Here is a 23,131-nt window from a genome sequence, read left to right as displayed (position 1 = left end):
TTCCTCAACCCTTGTTTACTCATTATTGTGGTATTTATTGATTGTTATTGTCAGATTGATTGTATTTTAGAGATGGTAAGATTCGCATTATTTTTCAGATTCTAGCTGAAATTGATCTGTAAAAAATTAGCTAGTTATGTAGTCACCGCAAAACAGCCCAGGAAGTCACTATTTTCTTTTTCTCTTGCCATTTTCAGAACAGGAATTTAAAACTTCACTATCATTAAGAGAAACAAATCTTTATCACTGAAGTTTTTAAAAATGGTTTGAAGTAAATTGATTTCTTTTGAATTTAATAAGGTATATTTGGGACTATTAATCTTGGCAGCAAATTAATATGTGTATAATGTTTGCCCATGTTTCCAAACTAGAATCCTGTAGGTCAGAGCTCTTTGAGACTGAATCCTGGTATTTATAGTACACAAAGTGAGTGCATGGACTCCACGGGGTCTGTTTCCAGGTGGCTTTGGATGCCTGCAAAGAACCCTAGAACTGGAGACTAGAGGTTAATATTTTATACCTACAACATTATTAGTGAGAAAAAGTCTCATTTGTGGAATTTTTTTCATTTGTGGAATTTAATGCCTTTATTCTTCCTGTGTCTTATAAATTTGAGGGGACGAGAGAAAAATCTCCTATCCACTGCAAGGTGAGACTAAACATAATACTCCAAATGTGCTTCTTTTTTTTTTTTTTTTTTTTTTTTGCTACTGGGATGCTTTTCGTAAAAATGAATTTTGTTCCTCTTAAAAAAAAACTAAGAATGAGATAGAATGTTTACTATAATTGAAGGAGTATGGGAGGATATAGATAACAGTAATTCTATGTTGTGGAAGCAAGAAAGCTTAATGTCTGCTCAATCATAATTCTCAATTTATTCTTCTCAGTTAACTTGATATTTTGTTTAGTAGCATATCATAAATTGTGCTTCCAGATATTTTAGGAATTAGAGTAAGATTTTGAAATTAGGAATGATATGGTTTTATGTGTTTTGGGGGATAGCAAAATTTTTCAATAAAATTTGGAGAATGATAATGTGATAGCAAATACTTTAAAAGCAGAATTAATAAATGCATCATAAAAAGTATCTACATGGTTAAGTTGAATGTGACTTGACAATCTGAAATTAGTACTCAAAAAAATATTCATATTTTGTCATTTATGTTGCTACTGTTCATCACAGCAAAATATGTATTGAACTGTTAAATAGGATTTCTCAGATAAAGGAAAACATTCAAAATTTAAGTTTTCAGTACAGTAAAGAAAATGCATGTTATAATAACTGGGATATTCATAAAATTCTGACATTATTGATGATTTTCTGTGTGTGAATACATAAAACTTACAGTATAGGTCTTTTAAGAAAACCACAACTAAAATAATATAAGAATATAAAATTTAAAGTACTCTTCATTTCTACAACTAACAGATAAGCCAATTTTTTCTTGCTGAGGATGGCAAGATAACTTATATTATTCATTCACAGAAATTCTCAAATGTATAAACTGAATTTTATGAATAGCACTGTCTTTTTTTTTTTTTTTTTTTTTTTTAAGATTTATTTTATTTTTATTACAAAGTCAGATATACTGAGAGGAGGAGAGAGAGAGAGGAAGTGGAGCTGCCGGGATTAGAACCAGCGGCCATATGGGATCAAGGCGAGGACCTTAGCCACTAGGCCACGCTGCCAAGCCCGAATAGCACTGTCTTAACTTTAAGGCTTCTATAAATATTGGCACAATCTCATTTCCTCTTTAAAAGTGTATTTTTGCCTCTTTTCTGAGATATTTCTTTTCAAATATGTAAAAGTAGATACGTATGCATTTTTATATAAATTTCATAGAGTATTTACATAATACATGCATATAAATATCTTTGAGGCCATTTACGTATAATTATCTACAAATAGTATAAGCATCCACAGACCATTTATATTGTAACTGCATATATAAATGTGATTTTGTATAAACTAAACATATGCATTTAAATACACTTAAATTATTAAATACTTAAACATCTTGATATATACTAGTATACAAATTTTTATAAATATTTCAATATTAATTTCTAGTTGTTGATTAAGGGCTCAATGCAAGGTTAGTTGTTTATATTAATATAAAGACAAGTTAGAAAAAAATATTGCAAATACAATGTGATTGTGTCCAAACTTAGAACTAAAAGTCATTAAATATGTTTAAATTATAAGGACATCTGTTACATATAGCTACTTGTAGCTTTTGAAATCAGTAATTATTCTCATTCATATATGCTAAAGATATCTATTTGAAAATCTTGTAGCATCTTGTTTTTTTCAGTAAAATCATCTTAAACTGTAGTTTGTGTTTAAATCATGCTCAAAATGCATATATTTGTAATTGGAGTCTCACGTGGGTTGTGAAAGAATTACTAGAAATGGAGGCAGGATATATCAGATGGACTAACACATTGTTTGAGGAAGCTTCTCTGTGAACTCCCACAAAAAATATGTCACACTAACTATCTTAAAAAAGTAATATGGGCTTTGTGGGTGACAGCTGGGTGTGTGGGAAGAGGAAACAATTTTCAAAATATTACAGAATCTACCAAAATTTTTTCTGAAAGTGCTAAGTAATCCTGGATATGGTAATGTGACTTGACTGTTAAAAATGATTGAGTGTGAGAGCCAAGAAACAAGCAGACTTACATGGTCCTTCAGTGTTATTTCCTGTAACAAGAGGCATGAATTTCAAGTTTCAAAAAACAAATATGTAGTATATTTTTTCAATATCACGTGAGAACACTTCTATCTTGGTTAGAATAACACAGCTTCTCTGTCCTAGCTCTTATCAGTGCAACTACTCCCTCGCATCTCAATAACAAAGCTGTGCCAACAACAAGCAATATTAGGATTTAGATTTTGGAATTGACTAATAAGCTATGTTTAATAAGCGAGTATTTTCATTAGGAAGAACTTGTTTCACACTTCCAAAAATCATGTTTTTTTCCCCCTTAGTCTGAAGTAGAATAGTATCAACAAATGCAGAGTCAAACGTAAAGGTTTATTTTTAAATTTTTGACTTCGCATACTAGTATGTAAACTGTAATTGGCTTTAACTCTCTTCTTTCTTTCACATTTCTTTCTTTAATTTTCATTCTGCCTTGCAAACATTAGGTCTTTTAAAAATAACAGACTATATATAAAAATCAAATATATATGTCCATACATTAATATATAAAAATTTCCCATGCAAATTTATTTCTGGAGTAATTTTTATAATCTTTAAAATATGAAATCTTATTATCTCTTAAATACCTTTATACACTTAAAATTGTGCAAACACTTGACATTTTAAATTCTTGATATGCTAATACTTATTTTATTAAATAATCCACCTTTTGCTGTGAGCACTTATCCTAATGATTAAGGCACCTGCATCCCACATCACAGTATCTGAGTTTGGTCCCTGGTTCTGGTCTCTTACTCTAGTTTCTGTCTAGTGCATATCCTAAAGGGCATTAATAATGGCTCAAGTAAGCATTTCCTGCATGCGTGTGGAAAATAGGGAGAGAAATCCCAATGTTCAGCTTTGTCTCCAGCCTAATTTTGTTTTTGGCTTTGAGAAGTAATGCAGTGGATGGGAATTCTTTGTGTGTCTCTTAAGAGAATAAATGAGTTTTTTTTCCTTAAAAAAGTACATTTTAGTGAAAAATCTCCTATGAATAATGCAATGTCAAATTTTATATGAGCATTCTGATGAAATGTGATAAAACATTTTATAAAATAAATACATGATATATTAAATGTAAATGAATATACATAATGGACTGTTATTAAAGTTGGGACATTCATAGATGTGATTTGAAAAATAGTAGGAGTTGCAAGATGAAAAAATCTGTAATATTCATTGATGATTAGTGTGCTAATTAAACTGCATAATCAAGTAATGTCAAGGATTTAAAGATTATTATTCAGCTGCTTCAGAATGAGTGTAGGTAAATAAATATGGATTAGTTCTTGTTTATTCCCTTTTAACTCCTTTAAAGCTTGTATAAATTCATACTGGAGAAGGCAGACAGGAAACTAAAGTTTTTCAAGCTCTCCTTTTTCTGTGCTTGGATATTTCTCTTTATATGCTAGTAAGTCTTATGTCATTTTGAATTTTTATTTTCATTAGTAAAAACCTAATTTTCCACTAAATACTGACACTGGCAACTACTTCTCAGTTTCATGCTCCAAAAACAGAGCTATTTCAGAAAACTGGGATCCACTTGTCAGTTCAGCTTCAGTAGGTGATCAGTAGACCAACAGCACAACTTCCATTGATGGAAAAAATGCAGCAAGACAAAAAAATGTATAGAGTACTACTTGTGTGTAATTACTGTTTTTTACTTGCTTTGAATGTTATCATGAATTTTGTTTATAATTATTTAATTCCATGAAAGACACAGAAATATTCCCTACACGTGTTTTCCCCCAAATTGTCAAAATAGCTGGTGTGAAAGCAGCAGTGTGAAACTCCACACAGATCTCCTATACGAGGGAAAGTATACAAATACTTTAGGTGACATTTTCTGCCACGATATCTGTGTGTGTGTGTATTTATGATTTCTTTCTTATTTAAAATTGTGTGTAAATGACCCTATGCATGGGATGCGTTTGCTATTTATATGTTTGTTTTTCTGTCTTTGAGATCCTTCGGTATGTCATTCTTCTCAATGTTATTCAAAATGCTTAGGTTATTGGTAACAAGAGTTAGGGTATTATGTGCTATATACAATCTACTGTGCTCATACTAACTCATATTGACTCATACTGAAGTGATTTTGCTTTGAAGTTAATGGTGGAGAACACTCATGCCTGAGAGATCTGTTTGTATTCCTATATAATAACTGAATTTTTCATCTTGTTTAATGGGTTCAGCGCATATTTGTAGTATATTTGAAGGATTACATATAAATGGAGATTTTCATTGTGCTCAACAGAATATGTGTACACCTCTCTCATAACCTTCTTTTTTAAACTATTTTTTGCTATAGTCTTTTATGTATTACAATAAAATACAATAGGGGTTGTTTATAATTGATACATTAAAAGTCACAATATATGGAAACAATTTTATCCAATCAGATTTTATAGCTTAACTTTATAAAATGTTACCCATAGCTTTTACCTTATCATATATGATTAATTTACTGTATTTGCTTTCTCTCTCAATTTTTATTTATATGAGAAGCAGAGTGGCTGAGATATGCTCCACAAATGCTTGCACCGATAGCTGGTTTAGGCTGAAAAGGCAGGGACCCAAATATTTGAGTCATCAGTTGATTTTTCATAGTGTGAACATTATCAGGAAGCTGATATTCGAAGTCGAGATGTGAGTCCAGTCAAGCCCTGTGATACAGGATGTAGGTTTTCAATGTTTTAATTGTTTCGCTAAATACCCTCACGTTTATTTTATCTTCTGTTGAACGTTTAAAAATCATTGTGATGATTTTATTCTGTTGTTATGTTGGAGTAATCAGTTTAAAATTTGAATTGGGAAATCTGTGATTAATAGTTGTTGCTTAAAAGAGAAATGACTTCAAATTTCAACTCCAAAATAAATTAGTGTTAAAACGTTGCCTGGTGAAATGAAAATAAAGTAATTTTCTTTGACCTAGGAGATTGGAGAGTCAGAATGCAGGAAGAATCAGTTAAGCAGAGTAGCCAGAGAAGTGGCAGGAATGTTAAATTGCAATTTTGATGAAATGGGATGCTGGAAGCTGATTGTAGACTAGTTTGAAAATGAAAGTTCGGCACCTCACCCCCGGCAGCCATGCTGCTCGGGGCTCGGTCGCCCCATCTCCAGCATGGCACACCCAGGTACATGGGCTGAGCGACCCCCGGGCAGACAGTGCGCCATTTGGCGCCAGGCTGTGCCTGCTGGCCGCCTGGCCAGGGAGTTCTGGAATTTGGGTTCTTTGATATACTGCAGGAATGGTTCCAGGCTGAACCCACAGTGCTCTGGGGACGTGTATCAATCCTATAGATTCTCAATGGCAGTAAATCTTCCTCTGACGATCCTGTTCTCACTTTATAGTGCAGATTGCCAATCACCAGTTTAATTAAAGGCAAAATTACGAGCTTGTCCAGCAGGATGTTCCCATTGCCTAATAGGACGATGAATTAGCAGAGGGGTCACAGTAGGCAAGACCATGACACTGACTGGCATTCGAGGCCATACCCTGGGTTAGAATGTGTCGGGCTGTGTGGGCCAATCCCCGTGGAAATTCTGACCCCACTGGATGGTTTAGGAGGGCCGGTGGAGACAATGCAGGAGGTATAACAGTCTATGGGGCACGCTGAGCTGATGCAGAGCAACTACTGGTATACTTAATACTGGCTGGGAACGCGCCTGGTTGTGGAGCTTGGGGGAGGGCTTGGCTGGGTGGAGTCTATCACTAAGGAATGCAGGAACTGGATGGGGGCTGAATTCTGATTGGGTCACAGTTGTAGTCCCTTGGCATAAATATGTATTGGGACTTGACGCACAGTGCCAGTTTAGACCGCAGCACAGTTTGGTGCTCTGGAGGACCAAGGCAGACGTGGGACGGACTCGGCTAGGTTTCAACCTCAACTGAGCCATGTAAGAGCTATATGTAGGTATGAACAAGCTGTGGCTGGGCTCCAACTTCCAACAGCAGGAACCAGAATGGGTTGAAGAGCGGAGCTGGCCCAAGGAACTGCTGATATGCGTGAAGCCTGACACCAGGAACGGGTCTGGTGGAGTAACCTGAAAAGTTTCTCTGACAGGACACTGACCCTACAAATAAACGCAGGAAGCAAGGAGGTTAACAACCCAGAAAAGGCGTTGGAAAGTAACCCACTTGCATATATTGGCTCAGGGTGGGGGTGAACCGGGCTGCGTTAGCTTGCGTTATCCAATGGCAAGTCTGTGCGCTGGAGCTGTGCGGGGGTCTGGCCAGGTTCGGTTGCGATTAAAAAAAAAAGGTATACAATACCAAATGCCAAGGCAAGGCTGCCTGTGCCGGTCAGGAATGCAGCACCCAACCAGCACACCTCCCATTGGTTTAAGTGAAGCATGAGTGTGTGATGGCCAGAACCAGGATGGGCTGCAGTACTCATTGGTTCCAGTGGAGGTAGGGGCTGAGAATAGAACCAACCCAGCAGTTGCAACCACCAGCCGATTGGGGTGATGGACTGTGGTGTTCACTGTGCTTACTAGTAGTGCATGTAGGAGCCTGGACTGGGAACACCTCAGAGATTGTTTAGGGATTCCCCTGAACAAAATGGAGGAATCAAAACATTAACCAAGAAAAGATGGAAGATGGAGTAGATCAATCAACCACCTCAGCTATATGTTTGCAGCGGAAAACTGGACAAGGGGAAACTCTAAGATGGACTATGTCAATCAGTGGACTCTGCACCAGTCTCATCGTACCTGGATTGTTGCTGATGATATGTTGGAGCTTCTAATTGATCGAGGTGATGCTCTGCTGGCTCTGCCCTCAGACCTGAGAGGGCCTCCCTAAGAGGTCGTTGAATTTGGTCAATGGGACGCTGGACTCTATGTATGGTGTATGCTTGCAGTGAGGGAATCCCAGAACAACTTGAGCTGTGGCTATGCAACAGGATGGAAGAATCCACCGGGGGGGGAGGGTTTGGGGTGAAGGGGGGAGAATCCCAGTACCTATGAATTGTGTCACGTAATACATTGTAATTAATGGAGAAAAATAATAAAATTAAAAAAAAAAAAAGAAAATGAAAAGTTCCTCAGGGAACAGTCTTCAGAGTAAACTTTTGTGGGATACATTCCCAGGGATCCCATCAGATTTATAGGGTGAAGAGCCCTGAAGTCTGTTCTCTGTGGCTTTGGGTTTCATAGAAAAATATAAACTTTTCAGGCTAAAGTCTTACTTTCTTCAGTTTCTGTTAGGCTGTGTCTTTTTACATATACTGTTTTTATTTTTTAAAGGGTGTATAAAGTGAACAAATATCACCTATTCCCTGATACAGACTTAGAGGCATAGTGATACTTCCCATCCCTCCACCCTCTCTCTTTAGCATTTCCCCTTCATTTTGACAATGGCATGTTTTCACTTCTTCCTTACTGCTTACACGTAGTCTTTCATTGTGAGTGAGTGTGTACCATAATTTCTTTATCCAACCATCAGTTGCTTTGTTTTTACCAAAATCATATGAAGCATTTTGAAAGACACAGAGAAAGCCTGAAAAGAGAAAAATGTGTAGGGGAAAAGCTACGTGAGGTTTAGTAAAAGTACATGTTGTTTCTCATCTGTGGAAGATGAAAAAAGAAGTCATAATAAATGTGGACTAATAATTACTGGGATGGTTTGGGGAATATTAGCAGGGAGGGGTTGGATATCATTTGGATGGAAAGAATGTTCTATATCATGAAGCACAATGGGGAGACTGGTTCACAGTGAACCATTTTAAATTTTATAAATTTCTCAATGGGAGACGTTAAAAGGGTCTGAATAGGGGCTAGTGATGGTGACATGGGAAATTGATCACCCTGATTTAACAGTATTCATTGTATGCTTGTACTTGTATCTGGAGGCATATACTATTACATGTGTGTCCTAAACTCTTAAAAATTTTAATGAAATAGGAAATGTATGTAATCTAAGGGAAACTTTTACCTCAGTAAAACTCAGTTCACACACTAAGAAAGATGTTTACAAAAACACACATCTGATAAAGCAGCTGTATATAAAATATATAATGATATCTTAAAAATACACATAAAAAAAGCCAATAGTCCAATTTAAAAATGGGCAAAGATCTGAGCAGAAAATTCTGAAAAGATCTCTAAATAGTGAACAAATACATTAAGGAAACTCAATATCATTTATCACTATGGTGCACAAATTGAATCAATAATGAAAATACCAGGACTCATCTATTAGAATGATAAAATCTAACTAACTGACCATATCCTTAGTAGTGAGCATACAGACAATGGAAGCCCACTCATTGCTGATGAAAGGGTGAAGTGCTACAAATATTTTCAAAGGCTATTCGGAAGTATCTGAACAAGTTAAACATTTTTTTTTTTTGCTGCTCAATCCAGATAAATTAATTCTGTTTACTTGATATAAGAAGCTGTTTCACTATGTAAGAGTATATCACTCCTCATTGACTATTAATTATGAAAATAAGCTAGGGGAAACAATATTTGCTTCAAAAGATGAAATGTGTTAAAAAAAAAAAAAGAAGATTGGCGGCATCAATACAATGACCGTTTTTGTGGCGATAGAAAGGAGTGGCATCGCAATCAAAAGACATGCATGAATTGTAATGACTGTTCAAAAGGATGAAAATATTGTTTGTGAACATACAACAATCTAGAAAAGACAAAATTACAGACTGTTGAAACAAACATCAAGTATTTTATTTCAGAGGAAAGAAAATTCAATAGATGAAACAGAGACTTAACTTTTAAGGCAATTATACTAAATGCTTAGGTACCTATTATTGGGAGGTCTGTATATGTCTGTCTGTGTGTGTGTGTGTGTGTGTGTGTGTGAGAGAGAGAGAGAGAGAGAGAGAGAGAGAGAGAGAGAGAGAGAGAGAGAGAGAGAGAGATGGGGATGGGATAGATTGTCCATCTTCTGCTTTATTCAGCAAATGCTCCTGAAAGCCAGAAGTTAGCTACATCAAGCCAGGACCTCAAATAATTGCAGTGTCATGCATTACCTTCCTGAGAGAATTTTCTTGCAGCCAGTTCAGAAGTGGAGGAGCCAGGACTTAAATTGTCACTCCAGTATGGAATATGGATGCTTAGATCCATAACACCTAGATGGAAACCTAGATGGGATTTCTGGTTTTTGATTTGACAGAGTCTAGCCCTGGATACTGTAGACATTTGGACATGAACAGCGGTTGGAATACTCTCCCTCTCAAATAAATTTGTAAATCTTAATATAAATAAGGAATTATTTTTTTTCAAAGAGAAACTTTTATTTGGATATTGTGCTGGTTATAATGCACAAAGAAGAGAAAATATATTAGGCTGAATTTATTCCCATGAATAAGAACTGAAAAACAAGCCTCTTCCTTTTCTTTTTAAACTTTTAAAATTTGAATTGTAAGTGTTGTTGAAGAAAAGACACGCATTTTCTCCTGGGATGGATTTTTTTTTCTTTCAGTGTGGGCAGTAGGTGGAGAGAAGTGGGACATGAGAGATGTTTACCCCTGTGTTTGGATATGGTCTGTCTCCTCCAAAACTCACCTTGGAGTTGTATGGTACCAGTGTTGGGAGCCAAGGCCTTTGAGGGCTGATGCTGTTAATGTGGATTTGTGAGGTTCTTATGGAAATGGGTTAGCTTTTGTGGACCTCGTCTAGTGACCTGAGAGCAGGTTGTTGTAAAGCAAGGTTGACCCTTGTATTTTGTCCTCTGAACATATCCTCTTACCCCTTTTCTCTTCTTTTCCTTTACATTTTTTTTTTCTTTTCTACCATGTTGTGACACGGGATGAGGCTCTGGCTAAATGTGGCTGCCCAAATTAGAGTTCCCAGCATTTAGCACCTCGTACTTTGTGAATTACCCAGTCTCAGTTCTTGGGTTATAACAATAGACATATTATTAAAATTGTCATTTTCCCTCATATCATTTCCTAGTTAGCAGTGACTCCTGGTGTTCCAGTGCTTGCTTATGTGATATAACATGTACTTTCTGGCCGGGCACCTGACACTAATTCTTCTTACCCTGTCTCCGAGAATCTAGTAAGATTGTTCCTCGTGAATACAGAAGCCCACTTGCTAAATCCTTCCGTGTACTGATTGATAGTCCTATGCTTTTGTTTGCTTCATTGATAACCTGATCTGGTCATGCCCAGGAGTACAGAATGTCACAGTGGCAGTGTTCTTGAATGAGCAGAGGTTAGTATGCTAGCTTGTTATCCACTATGCTAGCTACAACCAGCTGTACCACTATGCTAGCCCCTGCTTACTCATTTATTCATCACTGGACACATATACTGTATGAGCAGAGATACACAAATATTTTCTCGTGACGCACTGAGATTTGTTGCTAGACATGATGATGAAGCATGTTCTAAAAGTGTTACTTTCATTTTCTTGAGGGCCAGCAAGAAAAAAGTTCATAAAGGGGTTCAAAAGTCTGATTATCAGAGAGAAGAAAAAGTTGAAAAATTCAACAAAATATTAATCTAATCCCAAACAGTAGACCACAATAAAGTGCTAGAACAAAACAAGGGGAGATTTTGTGGCTTTTTTTTTTTGACAACAGTTTCTTGGATTTGATGACAAAGGTACAGGCAGCAAAGGGAAACATCCCCAAACTGGATTTTATGACAAAAATTTCAAATAATACCTCAAAATGACAGATTTCAGCAGAGTAAACAGAGTGGGAAGAAATATTTTGAACTTGTGTATCTGAAAAAAATCAATATTCAGGATATATAAAGAACTTAACAGTAACAAAAAGCTTGGATAAAAATGGACAGAGAGTCTGCGTTTATTCCAAGAAAGCATATAAAATCTATGACCTGAAAAGATCAATTACATTAATCATTAGGGAAATAAAAATCAACATTTTGATATACCTCACATTTATTAGGACAGCTACCTTCTAAACAGCAACAGCAACAACAAAAAAACCAGCAAGTGTTGGTGAGGATGTGGAGAAATTGAAATGCTCAAGCATTGCTGTTAGGAAATCTTAATATATTGTAAGCTAAATTAAGAATAGATTCATATTATATCCTTCGTAATGATGTCATGTATAATCTAATCTAAGATTTTAATTTGGAAACATTGGTTGAAATACAGAAATGCATTTTTTCCATAATACTTCCATAACTGTAACTATTCTAAATTGATCACTTATTTTTAAAAAATCAAAATCTTCCATCTGTTTCAATAAAATTATGCAAATAATCTGTCATTTTAATATTTTGATTTCCCCCTACACGCACATTTGTGACAGATTAAGCACTAGACATATGTTCTAGATTTCTATAAGGTAGTTTTATAATGTTAGCTACCTTTTTCTTACTGTGGCTCCATCACTTACTTACTTTTGTCCCTTTTTGATCTGATGATTTATCCCTGAGAGCACAGTATTAATCAAGGTGGTTTGAGGAAATCATTTTAATAATTTATTTGAAAGGGAGGGAGAGAGAGAGAGAGAGAAAGAGAGAGAGAGAGAAGAGAGAGAGAGAGAGAGAGAGAGAGAGAGAGAGAGAGAGAGAGAGAGAGAGAGAGAGAGAGAGATAGATATTTAATTCTGATGGTTACAGCAACTAGGACTGAGCCAGGCCCAAATAGGCAGGCAGGAACTCCATCTGACTGTGTTACTTGAGTGACAGGGACTGAAGCTACTGAACCATCATCCATTGGTTCTTAGGCACAATGGTGGCAGAACACTAGATTACAGTGGTATAGTTGGGACTCAAAACAGTCGTCTGTATGAACTTCAAACAGTTGTTTAGCTGGCTACACAGCATCACCCACAAACTTTGGGAAAATTTTTAATTGACTAGATTTTTGTGTTTGGTACCACTAACTTTAAGTTCAGAATGATTGGTGTCATAAATTAAATAACTCTAAGTATACAAAAAACTTTTAGAATGAAAACTTGGTACTTTATTCACAGTTAAAATGCATGATACTGAAGAACTGACAATGCTCAAAGCCTAACAAGAGTATAAAGCATATTTTTGATAATCACTGCTTTTTCAATTTCATATCTTTTTAAATTGACTCAGTGATTCCAGATTTGATATTTTTCTTTAAGCCACCTATGTGCTTGCAAATAGATAATTTTGCTCAAACTCCACAAAGTTCTCCAGTGTCACTAGCGAACCCTGTATATTATGGTAGACATTAGCTCTTCATAGTTGAAAACATTTTGGTGACCTTCTACATCCTGTAAAAGGTTCATAGCATGTGGAATCTGAAAAAAAATGTAGAGAATTAAAAAAGCATTTTGATAGTTTCATATCCCTTTTGTGTTTTACATGGCTATTTTCAGGGGATTGAATAGAGTTTCCCATATACACAGTGATTCTTCACTCCAATGATAATGAAGAAAAGATCTGACCTTGCGCTTTAAAATGGGACGTAGCTAAGCTATTATTAGGAAAGAGTATTATTAAAAAAATTTTATTTCACATTTGCTGCTCCACAGTACATTTAGTGACTCCCAAATCCCTGCTTTGAGCTGTTAAATTCTTGTACTCCTTTTATAATTTCTATGTCATATCATGTTTTGTTTTATGTACAATTTTTAAAAATTCGATTCATTTTAAGTCCTGTATTGTCAAGATCTCATAATAGTAGCTGTGATTTCTCTTCAATATTTTATTACCTGGAGTTCCTGACATAACAGTTTTGCTTAACTAAGTAATGTTAAGAATATATGATACATTCATGTGTTTTCTGCAGAAACACATAGTATCACAATAATGAAATGAGAACTCAAGTAAAGTGTTGATTCCAGATTTTCTCACAGTGACTGGATAAGACAACCATCAGCACAGAAATAAAATGAATTGACATTTGACATATATGATATCACAAATCCAAACATATGTGATTTTAAAATACTCGTGAAAAGAAGGCACATGTTCTGTATTTAACTAGAGAGCTAGTACCTGCAACTAAAATAAAAACAAAATACTTCAGCGTGGAATTCCAGAGCATCTCCATTGATAAGCAGGTCATGGAAAAGAATGCATTGTTTTCAGTCGTGAAAGCTTTATCACCAATCTGAGACAAGACTGCATATTGCTCTTGGTGTATAAGTTTGACATTAAATGTTCTCTAGTGAACAAAGACTCTGTATATCCCTAAAAATTTCTCTATTGGATTACTAATAGATTATTTTTATTATATGTAATATATATTGATTATTGTGTTTCTATATATCCTTTATCACTGATAATCCTCTTATTTAAAATTACATTATCACACACACAAATTTTCTGTTCAAAATTTCAATTTCTGGCTTTGAAAATTGACTTGATTTTGTTCTGTTAAAGAACATGTACTATAAATAGTTACTTGCTAGCCTCAGTGATTGCTAATTGCTTTTTTCTGTCACAAGCTTGATAAATTATTTTCTATATTGTTACCTTATCTATTTTTTATTGGAAAGTCAGATATACAGAGAAAAGGCAATACAGAGAAAAAGATCTTCCACCCCCTGATTCTGGATCTCCCATGTGGGCACAGCGTCCCAGGGGCTTGAGCCATGTTCCAGTGTTCTTCCAAGCCACAAGCAGAGAGCTGGATGGGAAGTGGAGCAGCTAGAACATGAACCAGCACTTAGATGTGATCCCAGTGATTGATTAGCCCATTGAGCTATTTTGCCAGTTCCAATATTGTCGTGCTTGAGTAAAATACAGTAAAAAACTAGACCCACTGAAATCAATTGCATTGTAATTGTGTTATTCATTTTTTCATATGCATTCATTTCAAGTGAAGCTGTGTATATAATATATACACACACCTCTCCAAATATATATATGCATGCATATATATCCATATATTTATGGATGTACAATTTAACCAAGTAAAATACCTACATGTAATGTGTTTATATATGTACACATAATTTTGTGTGCATAGTATCTGTGTGTAGATTTATATATATTACTGTTAAATAAAATATTTATAGCTTATGATGCTTTCAGGAGGAATATCATTGCAGTGGTAAGAGTTTATGATCTCTTGAAATGGTATTTACCGACCTCATAAGCTACTTAACATTAATTATATAATACTTAATAATTTTAATATATTTAAAGTAAGAAATGCTGTGAAACATTTTGTTTATAGTAAAATTTACAGTTTTTGAATCAGTGATGCCCATTTGAATGGGACTAGTAATGAATTCTCAATACATCTGCAAGTACTCTATATGTGAAAATTAGTAATAATTTGTGAATAGATAATTGAGCTACAGTTCTGACCTTTACATTTTCAGGATAAAGGATAAGACACTTACTGTAGAAGAGGCAGAAAAATTTGATTATTGTAATTTCTAATCTTTGTAGTACATTTTTAACAAACTTAATATATTTCACTTGTATCTTACCTTATGTTACTTGTGCAATTTCTGTCATTGGATCTACCCACTGGAACTTCAAGGTTTTGCTAGGCTTTCTTCCATACACCAGATGTGTTTATTCTCTTTAGTCTACACCATGGCATAAAACATCAAATACTGCAAATATGTAACTGGAAAGGATATTTCACATATGGTGAAAATAATGGAATGTTGATATCACTATTTTCCCATTTATTTACTTTGAATTTGTAAGCAAAAATTACTTTTAGGAACAGCTGCATGAAACTTAATTTTCTACACTTTAGCTTATAAAAATGTGCATTTTGAAACTTATTATTGGTAGAAATAGCAACCCAAGTAGTTTATTTATTGCTTCCTCTGATTGTTTGCTTTTGAGGTTGAGATATAAGATTTCTTCTTATATTATCATCAATATTAATTCATATCAGTTATATTATTAACTAGAATATTTTCTCATCCTAATAGTTTTGTTTTCAGCCTACTCATTGTATGCTCTGTTGTTTAAATGTTTTCAATTTTGATGTTGCAGAATTCATTTGATTTTTTTGCCTATACATTGAAGTATCCCTTATAACTCCTTCTAAGAGTTTTAACATTGTAGCTGCTGTATTTTGGTGTTTGATCAATTTTGAGCTAGTTTCTATATATGGCATAAGCTAAGTTTTCATTCTCATGTTTCGTATGCAGCTATCCGTATTTCCCAATGTCATTTCTTAGGGACTGTGGATTTCCCACTGAATAATTTTGGTGCCTTTATTGAAAATCATTTAAAATTTATTTAAGAGATATTCTTTTAAGAAAATTCCTGGGCCCAGCGCAGTAGCCTAGTGGCTAAAGTCCTTTTCTTGCATGAGCTGGGATCGCATATGGGTGCCAGGTCTAGCCCCAGTAGCCCCATTTTCCATCCAGCTCTCTGCTTGTGGCCTAGGAAAGCAATTGAGGATGGTCCAAAACCTTGGGTTCCTGCACCTGCGTGGGAGACCTGGAACAGGCTCCAGGCTCCTGGCTTTGGATTGGCACAGCTCTGTCCATTGTGGCCACTTGAGGAGTGAATCAACGAATAGAGATCTTCCTCTCTGTCTCTCCTCCTCTCTGTGTATCTGCCTTTCAATAAAAATAAATAAATCTTTAAAAAATTCTTTTTGTATTTATTGAAAATCAAAGAAACAGCTAGAGAAAATTCTTCCATTTGCTGGTGCACTTCTGGTATGCTTGCCACAGCCAGCTGTAGGCCAGGCTTAAGCCAGGGACCACAGTTCAAGCTGGTCTCCCGTGTGAGTGGCAGGGACAGAAATACTTGAGCTGCATCTCATTGGAGGAGCTCCCACATGGAAGGCACCCATTGCAAGTGGCAGATTATTTATCTAAGCCAAGTAGTCCTATTTATGGAATTTTCTGTTTTGTTGGTCTGTATGTCTTTGTGTCAGTATCACAATGCTTTAATTTCTGTAGCTGTATCTTTGATTTTTATTTCCATGATTATTCAGTTATTTGAGCTCCCTCAAGAATCCATTCAAGTTTTAGGGTGGATTTTATTTTGTGTTGACAATAAAGGAAGTGCTTAAAATTACATGAATGTATGTGTGTATATCTTTGTTTAAAAGAAACAGAAATAAACAGGTAACTCCTGTCTGTTGCTTCACCTTTTAACTGCCTGATACAACTGGGATTATACCACCTTGAAACTGGGAATGAGATCCCTAACCATATCCTCTTATGGGATCTGAATGATAAAAGGAATAAACCATTGCAGAGCTGGAAACTTAAATGTTGAGACTCAAACCAAAAGGCTTTAGAGATACAGACCAAAGGGCTTAGAGATGACATCATAGTGACATTAACTATTTCAACTCAAAAAACATGGAATATATATTTGATTTATTTGTATCATGTTTTTTAACTTAACACTTTGCAATTTTAGATGTAGTCTTTTACCTTCTTAATTAATACCTAACTTTAATATGTTGTGCTCTTCAAACTCTACTTAATTCATAAATATGTTCTCTATGAATTACATTGTATTAAACATCTCATGAATATTTCATATCTTCTGTGCCTATGCTGGATTTAATTTTGAATAAAGTAGTATGTCTATATTTTATGATTCCTTAATTCTCATGTTAGAATCATCTGATAAGTTTTAAGATTATTTACCCAAATACCTTTTTAAAGATAAATAATATTTAAGTATAAAAGGAAGTCCGATTTTAATGCTACAATTATTATTAAATTAATCCAGAAGATTATTAATATCTTTTTTAAGGTTCCTATTTTTTTTTATTAATTACATTGCATTATGTGACACAGTTTTAGAGGCACTGGGGTTCCCCCCACTCCTCCCCAAACCCTCCCCCCCGGTGGATTCCTCCACCTTGTTGCATTACCACAGTTCAAATTCAGCTGAGATTCTTTCATTGCAAGCATATACCAAGCATAGAGTCCAGCATCTTATTGTCCAGATAAGTTCAACAGCTTCTTGAGAAGACCATCTCTGGTCTGAAGGTAGAGCTGGCAGAGTATCATCCCGATCAATTAAAAGCCCCAATATTAATATCTTTAAACTGTTTTCCATGATACAAATTTGTAGATATAGGGATTCTGCCCCCATCCCCACCATTTCTCCACCATCAGTTTCCCTCTGGTATTACAAAAGTATAGTCCTTCAACAACTGTCACAAGCCCAACATTCTGCTATTTAAGTGTATCATGGCATTGTAGTTATAGATAATGAATGATTGCCATTTATCAGTTTTATTGGAGTTCTTTTATTTGGGGGAAAAGGAGATTAATAATTTAATAACTAAAATATGTCAAAATGATATGTGTGTTTTGATTATTACAATTAAAATACTTTGATAAGATTAAATTTACTTTTTATTTATAGTAGTTGATATTTTAATTTGTAAAATATATTACAGTAGAACTTGAACATATAACCTGAGTTTAGCAACCAAAAGTTAGAAATGTATTGTTTATATAGATTTATATCACAGCATGGCAAGGCAAATCAAGTATAACTCCTTTCCAAAACTTAGAGCTTGCATTAAGCTAACTCGAAAGATTCTAAAATGAAAGTATTCATCAACCGGTAAAAGCTATGGTGTTCCTCCAAATATTAGCGATATTATTTTAATGTTCCTTGGGGAGAAATGGAACAAGAGTGAAGAAATGAATAACAAGATATTAAAGTTATTCTACAAATGAGAAGAGTAAGAAAAATTTGTGAAAGAAGCAATAAAAAAGAGCAGGAACAGGGCACAGTAGTAGGTTATAAGGAATAAGATAGTTGACAAAAGAGCTAAAATATCTACTATTTACAACAAATGCTGTGTGTGTGTGTGTGTAGCCTTATGGACAGATGTAGAAGAAAATTATTGAGAATGGGGAAGAATCACAAAAGAAGGAAGGGAGAAGAGAGGAAAAAGAAAGCAAGCAATGAAGTGGAAATATTGATGAACAAATACATTATACACTAAAGAGTCACGTGATATATAACAGGACTATGTAAGAGGCCTTGACTAAAAAAAAAAAAAAGAAAAAAAGAAGAACAAATTCCAGAAGAATCATGCCATTATACAGTTGCAACTAAGAGACATTGAAAGGCAGGAACAATTTCATGGAATCTATAAGCAAAATAAAGAAATATACCCAGATATAAATCGGTTATCAAAAGTGAAAGAACAAGCCGTAAAGAGTACAATTGCTAGATATCTTGCTTGGTTAAATTGTTATATAGTGATGCTTTATAAAGGAAAAGACAAAATAATCATTCCTGATTTCCTTGGAGGCAAATATATATTTTTCCTCCTTTTTTCTTCATCTACTTAAGAGATCTCAGTGACTTCCAATTCTAATGTGAAATCCAAACTCATTAATAAGGAACAGAACAGTCCTGTTGCCTGGCTCTTTCCATATTCTTTATACTTCGTTCAAAACCCCAGCCATTCTGAAAAACTTCAATTTGTCCTAATTTCACAAGCTTATTGCCTTTGGAATTTTGCTTGTCAATGCTCGGATACACTTCTTATCTTTTCAGCCAAGGTTTTCCTGGCTTCTTTCCTAATCAACCAGCAAGAGGAAATTCCTAATGTTTCTAATATGCACAGTTGTATGTGGCTGTGAATGTAGTAATGGATAGCCATCATGCACCACTGTATAATGTTGGTGATGATGGTAGTTGCTTGGTGGAATAAACATGCAGGATTCCTAACAATCAGTGCCACCGTCGCTGCTGTGTTTACTTGCTAGACTAAGGTTATCAAAGCATATTTGTGCAACGAAGTTAGATATACCTTTACTTCTTGTCTTGTATAACTTAACAACCAAACATGATAGACATTTTAAAAGTTCTGTCAAAATTGCTTCATATAACAAATAGAAGGATTGGGACTATAATATAATATCACTTAGCTTAAATTTGCAGAATTGAAAAAATTGCTTATTTAAAAGAGAAAAAATTTGTGCACCCTGATTTTATTTGGAATAACTTATTTTTAGGAGGGTATCATAATAAATAGATTTTCTCTATTTCTAATCTTTTATAGCTTTTGTGTTTGATATTTAAAACTGATTTACTTCTATATGAAATTGCATTAAAATAAGATATAAAGAATATTTAAGTGTTTTATATTGAGAAATTACATTTAAAAAATAAAACCACCTACAAATTTGAAACTAGGGTAAAATGCCTTTTGGATCCAAAATGAAATTTTTCTATATATAAATGATCTGAGCAATGTGGAAAGGAACGTTATTTAATTTGTTAACTGAAAACTTTTAATGTTTGTCTTAGCTAGAACTGTATGTAGCCTGATAGTATGAATTCAAGACTGTAGTTTGAAAGAAGCAACAGTGAAAATAAATTTCATGCCAGTAGACACTTTAAAAACTAGATTTAGCAGCAGTCACATTAGCTTAGATAATGGGAGAATTTTTCTTCATTGAAAATGCTCTGTGTCGCTTAAGAAGAACTTACTGAGGCAGCCTGCCATCTAGCTTTTTCACAGAAAAACAGGCTTGCAGACTGCAGATGAGAGAGTCTGGAGCAGAGACAGTTTTAACTTAGCCATTCCTAATTTATCTCAAGCGTTTTCAATTCATCTTCACTGCTCTGTGCATGCAGGAACACCAGATTGCCATCCCTGGGGGACAGAATGCAACCCGGGATCTAGAGAGCTGTCACATTCCAAGAAATATTTAAATTGTGCTGATTTTCTTCTGGAGAACTGAGCCCAGGGAATGAAACTCTCCATCAAGTCATAGCTTTGCGGGCAATAGATCAGAGGATATTGCCAGTTTTCTAATGGATTATTGTTATCGGGCAGGTTTTCTCTGAAGGTACGTAGTTATTTTCTCAATTCATTACCTTCTCCTATTTATCAGGTAATCTAATGAGCTAGGCATCCAGACCTGTAAAAAAAAAAAGATGTGAAGTTGTCGGTATTGACTGAAAAATAACACTTAAATGCTGCATGTTAATAGATGAGATAATCAGATTCCTTTAGTAAAGATTAGTAGGTTACAGTTTGAATTGCATTGTCAGCAAAAACGGGCAAAACCAAAACAAGACCGTGCTGCAGGCTGCATTATCATAAGTTCGTATTAATTCTCTTGAGGTTTTTCCTTTTGTAGCTGTAGCATGCAGTGATTGGGGAAACATACTTTGGAAACTCAGTTAAGCATATATATGTATGTATTTAATGAACATGATGTTTTGTTCTAATTTTCCAAATATAAACTTTATCTTGAATGTTGTAATTTTGATATCATTGATGTTTGTAATGTGCAAACATCCATCTGAATGACAAAGTATACAATTTGGAAAAGCTCCAAAAGAAGTGTCCCTGAGGATATTATATTGCATTATTTTGTGTGCTTTACAGTTAATTGCTTTTGAATTTGTGATATTTTTACTGATGTTAACTGCTGTTATTTTAATTATACTATGAAAATGTATTACTGAACTTTTTAAAGTGAAAACCTGTACACATTCTATAGAAAAAAAAAGTAAAACTAATTAACAAAGCAGACGTTAGGAGCTGGTGAAGTTTTGAATATTAATCAAATCAATGGAAAGAAGAATGGCTATACTAAACTGAATTGAGTTTAATTAAGCCTATGATGTATTCAAGCAGAGATGGGTGACTTTTGTGTCTGTTTCCTGAAAGTTAAAGATATATGTGGATCTGAGGGTATGGTGTTCTGTATCAGAGTGGATGGGGACATAGGATTAAAGCAAATTATAATCACAAAGAGTTTATAAAATAGAAGATGCATTTTAAATATGTCTCAGATCTGTTGAAGTCTTTCAGTGTTTATAGCATGCATAGGCTCAGGAAACCCCACATGTTGTTATTTTTCTTTGTTAAAAATGACTGTTTAAAAGGGTAGAAAAGTAGTTACATTTGACGTGGAGAAAGGTGCACTTGCTGTTATATTTGGGCTGAAAAACAGAGTTTGTTGACCCATTCACGGGTTAATCAGAGTCTCCCGAGAGGAAGTGGTGGCTGAGCTTCTCCAATACACTTGTTAAATGTGTTTTAATTTCTTTGTGTGCATTTGAGAGACTATTAGAAGAAAAAAAAAAAGAAATGGAGAAGAAGGATTGAATCACCCAAATAATAACTTTAAGTTCATTTTCTCTTATGCTCAGAGGATTGTAAAAGTCCAAAAAAAAAAAAAAAAAAAAGGAAAAGAGGAAAGAGAGCAGAATCCTCAAAGGATACTTTTAAGTGCTCTTTGCCTATGAACTTTACAGGGATTGAGTGGCAAGTCTTCTATTAAGGTGTCCCTATGGATTTCTCTATTTGGAAAGTGGATTCTTTCCTTTGTGGAACATTTTCCCTCCACTCAGAAAACATGGTAGGATTGCTCCTAGCCTGGTCTCTCCCCAGTCAGTTAGTTCTAATTTAGACCATAGAAGTATACTTTCTGGAACTGCATGGATTCCTGGGTGTTTCACAGTTTTATAATTTAAGGGCTTTTGAATGCCAGGGAATAAAGTGATTTAACAGTCTGGCTTTGTTTTATTTGTGTGTGTGTGTGTGTGTGTGTGTGTGTTTATTTTTTGAAATAACAGTCAGCTCTTCTGAAAAATCACAAAGTAAACATGAAACAAGACACAAGATGGAGGAAAAAGAATGATGTCAGGGAACAGATTATAGGTTCTTTCAGAATAAGATGGTACTAATGGATTTTGAATTATAATTGTTCATGTTAAGGAAAAGATATGACAGGACATTAGCAATACAGACTTTAAGTTACATTTTAAATATTGGATGAGTAGGATGGATTTGAAAATCAAGAGGTGCAGTTTTTGGTGTCAATTTTCAATAAAAAGTTTTGTTCCTGAGACTACCCATTAACCTTTGATACCATAATCATGTTAGCATCTCTTCCCTCTCTATAGAATTAATTCAATTACCCTGCTATTGAAAGCTGCCTAGTATTAAAACTTATTTTATTTCATCTAATGGTGAGTTCATTTCAAAATATATTGCCATAATTTCATTTTATTAGTTGCTGCTAAATAATATTTATTGAGTGCCTGTGATATGTTAGTTGCTTCCAAGCAACAAGTAGAAAGAAAATATGTAATGGCAATCTGTCTTAAATCAGCCAGTTCATTAATATTTCAGTTTCTCTAATTGGTACACACAGAAGAGAATTATACTTGGCTCCTTAGTGATTACTTGTAAGTATGTAGGATAGAAAGTGTCCTGTATCCAGTCAATAATATATATTCATGTTTTTTGGACCCCTGACTAATTATCTACTTGTTTTCAAATTCTTGCTTAACCCCACTGCATATAGAAAAGTATCACAATAAATGATACATTGTACTAAGTCAAGATAAGCTTGGTTCAAGCGTGTTCAGAAAATTGAGATGCATTGATTACTATATAGGTATGTCCTGTCATCTGTATAATGCTATTTGTATTTATCTTGTGTGTAGTGACGATCATATACATTAAGTAACATAGTTTGTGTAAAGCATATGGCCAATAAACAGAGTCCCCCTTTTAATGTGTTTGGCTCTGAGTTTCATATAAGGCTATTCCTTTAAACT

General features: G+C 34.6%; 1 protein-coding gene across 9 annotated transcripts in view; it reads left to right on the top strand.

Annotated features, from left to right (window-relative positions):
• Positions 1-23,131, top strand: part of MGAT4C (MGAT4 family member C) — a 617,011-nt gene that overhangs the window by 110,511 nt on the left and 483,369 nt on the right. The window contains exon 1 of one of the 9 annotated variants that reach the window (XM_058673681.1): positions 20,202-20,400. The exons of the other annotated variants lie outside the window; for them this stretch is intronic. The gene's annotated coding sequence lies outside the window, so the exon portion shown is untranslated. Of the gene's footprint in view, positions 1-20,201; positions 20,401-23,131 lie in introns of those variants that run through there. 9 annotated transcript variants of the gene reach the window in all.

The sequence above is a fragment of the Ochotona princeps genome, chromosome 15 (assembly GCF_030435755.1).
Source record: "Ochotona princeps isolate mOchPri1 chromosome 15, mOchPri1.hap1, whole genome shotgun sequence".
Lineage (NCBI taxonomy): Eukaryota > Metazoa > Chordata > Mammalia > Lagomorpha > Ochotonidae > Ochotona > Ochotona princeps.
The sequence above is the reverse complement of the archived record's forward strand: the minus strand, read 5'-3'. Positions and strand labels throughout refer to the sequence as shown.